The 5344-nt window shown below is 49.3% G+C and overlaps 1 non-coding gene across 1 annotated transcript in view; it reads left to right on the top strand.

The window, feature by feature from the left end:
• The first annotated feature begins 3467 nt into the window (after positions 1–3467).
• The window catches only part of LOC134543798 (small subunit ribosomal RNA), a 1989-nt gene continuing 112 nt past the window's right edge, over positions 3468–5344 (top strand). Inside the window, exon 1 of the ribosomal RNA XR_010077255.1 lies at positions 3468–5344. This exon is cut by the window's right edge and continues 112 nt beyond it. This is a non-coding gene — a ribosomal RNA (small subunit ribosomal RNA).

Raw genomic sequence — 5344 nt, 5'->3', positions numbered from 1 at the left:
TGTAGTGGTGTCTCTGGAGGGAAAAAATACACGGTAAATATTGCAGCCAGAGCCTATGGCAATCTGTTGGCGACCGAGGCCTCCACACCCCGGCAAATTTTCGGCTCTCGGACTGTGTGTATTCCACTGGAGACAGGCCTGCGGGACTGTGCAGTATATTGAGCGGGGAGCCAGGAAAATCTCCCGGCGACCGAGGCCTCCGCGGCCGAGGAAATGGTAATTGGTGGTTTTGCATGTAAAATTAACATGTGTATTAACACAAGCTGGGATGAGAGGAATTTGGCGGCGACCGAGGCCTCCTCACCCCGGCAAAATATCAGCTACCGGGCTCTGCATATTCCTACAGAAGCAGGCCTGCAGGACTCTGCAATATATTGAGCGGGAACCAGAAAATTCTGGCGGCGACCGAGGCCTCCGCGGCCGAGGAAAATTGTCATTGGTGGTTTGCATGTAAAATTAACATGTGTATTAACACAAGCTGTGACCAGAGGAATTTGGCGGCGACCGGGGCCTCCACACCCCGGCAAAATATCAGCTACCGGGCTCTGCTTATTCACATTCAAGCAGGCATTAGGGACTCTGAAAAGTTTCGGGCGGGGAGCCAGAAAATTCTCCCGGCCACAGAGCCCTCCCTCCCGAGAGTCTGTGTAAATGCCTGTTATACAGGCCCCATGAATTCCAGCCTTATAGGTTATTTTAAGTCTCCGTTCGTGGTTGTTCGTAAACAACTGCGATTCGGGATTTTGACCTATTTCCTATGATCATGTTCCCGGAAGTTAGCCAGCCTCTTTCAGTCAAAATCTCATATTTTGGGTACCTTTGTGAACCCATCGATAGGCCCATTTTGGGTATATTAGGGGGACATGCAATCGGGAAAAATTGGAATTATTTGCAATATGGAAAGAATATGTACATAAATGAAAAGGGAGTCCCCCCGAGTTTTCTCGCCCTATATATATTGCAAAAATATCCAATTAATTATTGTGGAACCTGTAGCACCTTTCTATGAAGCAGAATTAACATTACAGAACGGTTTGAATGCTACCACCTCAGTTTCTCTACAATGCATTGGATTTCAAAGAGGTGAATTACTGTGGATGGTACTGTTGTATGGCTAACAAATCGTCTGGGAAACAATGCAGAATTAAATTAAGAAGGTTGTATGTTTTCTGTTACATGGTGGAGGTGCCCTCTAGTACACAGTAAAATGTTTTGTGGACTGCAGCTCCTTGAGGAATTAATTCAGTATGGGTCTTGTAGTGGTCTGAAAGTGGATGATGAAAAAGAATGTATAATGGTATTCAGAGCACCTCGCGGTGAAGCGGACATGCTACCTCAAAATGCTTGATTGATTCATGCCCAGTTCCCCCAAGAAGCGGTACATTGAAAAAATTGATTTACTTTGTGGATGATACTAGCAAATACTATCCGCTGGGGGAAGTAAGCAGAAATTTGGTGGTCGTATGTTTGTTACATGGTAGAGGTGCTTTCTAGTACACAATGAAATGCTTGGTGTACCGCTGCTCCTTGAAGAATTAATTCCATATGGGTCTAGCCGTGGTCTTAACTGTGAACACGAAGAACTATCTAAAGTGGCCTATCTGTCTGAACTGCAATACACAAGCTGCGAGCCAATGCTATACCTTTCTCAGGTAACGAGCTCTTGTGCGGCGATTCGATTGGATGCGAAATGGTGGGGAACGCGTGTCCGGTCGTCTTAACCAAGTAATGGTTCCCCTCTGTTAACAATGAAATGTTTGATGGATCGCAGCTCCCTGAGAGACAAGTTTCAAAGGGGTTAGTCGCGGTCTTCAATCCTGGCCAAGGTGCAGTCACCATCTATAAGAGATACCTGCTTTACTGAAGGGTAGCAAGAGTTCCCTTGCCCGCATGTTGCTCCGTGGGGGTATATCAGTATAAAGGTAGAAGAAGCCATGATCGGAGCTTCGGTGGATGAGATTGGCGGAGAAGACATGTTCTTGTCTATCTGGTAGATCAGGGGGGTGGCAGCTGATCCGGAGAAAGCAAGCGGACTCCCGATGTTCCGTCGACTCCCAATGTACACTTGAAACATGCACATTTGGGTGGCGAGGGGGCGTTGTGGCCATCCGAAAACATGTCTTCATCTCTCTTATTGGTGGACCGCTGCTCCTTGAAGAATTAATTCCATATGGGTCTAGTCTTGGTGATAACTGTGAACACTAAGAACTATCTAAAGTGGCCTATCTGTCTGAACTGCAATACACTAGCTGCGAGCCAATGCTATACCTTTCTTAGGTAACGAGCTCTTGTGCGGCAATTCGATTGGATGCGAAATGGTGGGGAACGCGTGTCCTATCGTCTTAACCAAGTAATGGTTCCCCTCTGTTAACAATGAAATGTTTGATGGATCGCAGCTCCCTGAGAGACAAGTTTCAAAGGGGTTAGTCGCGGTCTTCAATCCTGGCCAAGGTGCAGTCACCATCTATAAGAGATACCTGCTTTACTGAAGGGTAGCAAGAGTTCCCTTGCCCGCATGTTGCTCCGTGGGGGTATATCAGTATAAAGGTAGAAGAAGCCATGATCGGAGCTTCGGTGGATGAGATTGGTGGAGAAGACATGTTCTTGTCTATCTGGTAGATCAGGGGGGTGGCAGCTGATCCGGAGAAAGCAAGCGGACTCCCGATGTTCCGTCGACTCCCAATGTACACTTAAAACATGCACATTTGGGTGGCGAGGGGGCGTTGTGGCCATCCGAAAACATGTCTTCATCTCTCTTATTGGTGGACCGCTGCTCCTTGAAGAATTAAATCCATATGGGTCTAGTCTTGGTGATAACTGTGAACACTAAGAACTATCTAAAGTGGCCTATCTGTCTGAACTGCAATACACTAGCTGCGAGCCAATGCTATACCTTTCTTAGGTAACGAGCTCTTGTGCGGCAATTCGATTGGATGCGAAATGGTGGGGAACGCGTGTCCTATCGTCTTAACCAAGTAATGGTTCCCCTCTGTTAACAATGAAATGTTTGATGGATCGCAGCTCCCTGAGAGACAAGTTTCAAAGGGGTTAGTCGCGGTCTTCAGCCCTGGCCAAAGGTGTTTAGAAATGAATACTTTTCGGACCAGTGGGCAAATTAGTTCACAGCGAGCCCACGGGCCAACGGTCTGCTCCCGCAGTGGGCCGCGCCCGAATGTGGGCACCGATCATATAATTTGAAATCCACTCGCCAAGTACCATGCGAGTTTCTAAGAGCGCGATATATTCGCCAGTGAAAGCCTTGGAAGTTTGGCCTCGCCTACTCCCTAGGAAAATTAATTAGAGATGGAAGGAAAGACTTTGCAATTGCAAAGCGGGTGTCGATATTGGGAAGTCGCCCCCGTACTTGTTGATACAGAAGGAAAAAAAAATGTACATCATAAGATTCGGACCCGGTGCTCTGCGGACCCGGGAGGTTCCTCCGAACGAAAAAAAAAGCGGCTAGCAGCTCCCTGGTTGATCCTGCCAGTAGTCATATGCTTGTCTCAAAGATTAAGCCATGCATGTCTAAGTGCAAGCCAAAATAAGGTGAAACCGCGAATGGCTCATTAAATCAGTTATGGTTCCTTAGATCGTACCACATGACTTGGATAACTGTGGTAATTCTAGAGCTAATACATGCTGAACTGAGTCCCGACCAGAAATGGGAGGGATGCTTTTATTAGATCAAAACCAATCGGCGTGGCTCGTCTGCGTCCGTTTGCTTTGGTGACTCTGGATAACTTTGTGCTGATCGCACGGTCTCCGTACCGGCGACGCATCTTTCAAATGTCTGCCTTATCAACTGTCGATGGTAGGTTCTGCGCCTACCATGGTTGTAACGGGTAACGGGGAATCAGGGTTCGATTCCGGAGAGGGAGCCTGAGAAACGGCTACCACATCCAAGGAAGGCAGCAGGCGCGCAAATTACCCACTCCCGGCACGGGGAGGTAGTGACGAAAAATAACGATACGGGACTCATCCGAGGCCCCGTAATCGGAATGAGAACACTTTAAACCCTTTAACGAGTATCCATTGGAGGGCAAGTCTGGTGCCAGCAGCCGCGGTAATTCCAGCTCCAATAGCGTATATTAAAGTTGTTGCGGTTAAAAAGCTCGTAGTTGGACTTGTGTCCCACGCTGTCGGTTCACCGTTCGTCGGTGTCTAACTGGCATGCCCGTGCGGACGTCCTGCCGGTGGATGCGGTCGGCCGCGGCAAGCCCCTTCCCTCGGGCGTTCGCCCCTCCTCTCGTAACCTCTTCGCGGAGGCCGGGTTGGATGCGGGTGTTTCGTCCCGGGGTGCATGCTTGGGCCCCGCGCGTCGGCGGTCCGATGCAATCCTACCGCGGTGCTCTTCACCGAGTGTCGAGGTGGGCCGGCACGTTTACTTTGAACAAATTAGAGTGCTCAAAGCAGGCAGTGTTTCGCCTGAATATTGTGTGCATGGAATAATGGAATAGGACCTCGGTTCTATTTTGTTGGTTTTCGGAACCCGAGGTAATGATTAACAGGGACAAACGGGGGCATTCGTATTGCGACGTTAGAGGTGAAATTCTTGGATCGTCGCAAGACGAACCTAAGCGAAAGCATTTGCCATGTGTGTTTTCATTAATCAAGAACGAAAGTTAGAGGTTCGAAGGCGATCAGATACCGCCCTAGTTCTAACCATAAACGATGCCAGCTAGCGATCCGCCGAAGTTCCTCCGATGACTCGGCGGGCAGCTTCCGGGAAACCAAAGCTTTTGGGTTCCGGGGGAAGTATGGTTGCAAAGCTGAAACTTAAAGGAATTGACGGAAGGGCACCACCAGGAGTGGAGCCTGCGGCTTAATTTGACTCAACACGGGAAACCTCACCAGGCCCGGACACCGGAAGGATTGACAGATTGAGAGCTCTTTCTTGATTCGGTGGGTGGTGGTGCATGGCCGTTCTTAGTTGGTGGAGCGATTTGTCTGGTTAATTCCGATAACGAACGAGACTCTGGCCTGCTAACTAGTCGCTTCCGGTATCCCTTCGTGCTACCGGCGACAAATGATCTTCTTAGAGGGACAGGCGGCTTCTAGCCGCACGAGATTGAGCAATAACAGGTCTGTGATGCCCTTAGATGTTCTGGGCCGCACGCGCGCTACACTGAAGGAATCAGCGTGTCCTCCTAGCCCGAAAGGGCCGGGTAACCCGTTGAACCTCCTTCGTGCTAGGGATTGGGGCTTGCAATTGTACCCCATGAACGAGGAATTCCCAGTAAGCGCGAGTCATAAGCTCGCGTTGATTACGTCCCTGCCCTTTGTACACACCGCCCGTCGCTACTACCGATTGAATGATTTAGTGAGGTCTTCAGACCGGTGCGCG

Source organism: Bacillus rossius, unplaced genomic scaffold (assembly GCF_032445375.1).
Source record: "Bacillus rossius redtenbacheri isolate Brsri unplaced genomic scaffold, Brsri_v3 Brsri_v3_scf194, whole genome shotgun sequence".
In the NCBI taxonomy this organism is placed as follows: domain Eukaryota; kingdom Metazoa; phylum Arthropoda; class Insecta; order Phasmatodea; family Bacillidae; genus Bacillus; species Bacillus rossius.
Note: the sequence above shows the minus strand (reverse complement) of the source record. Positions and strands in the feature narration are given on the sequence as shown.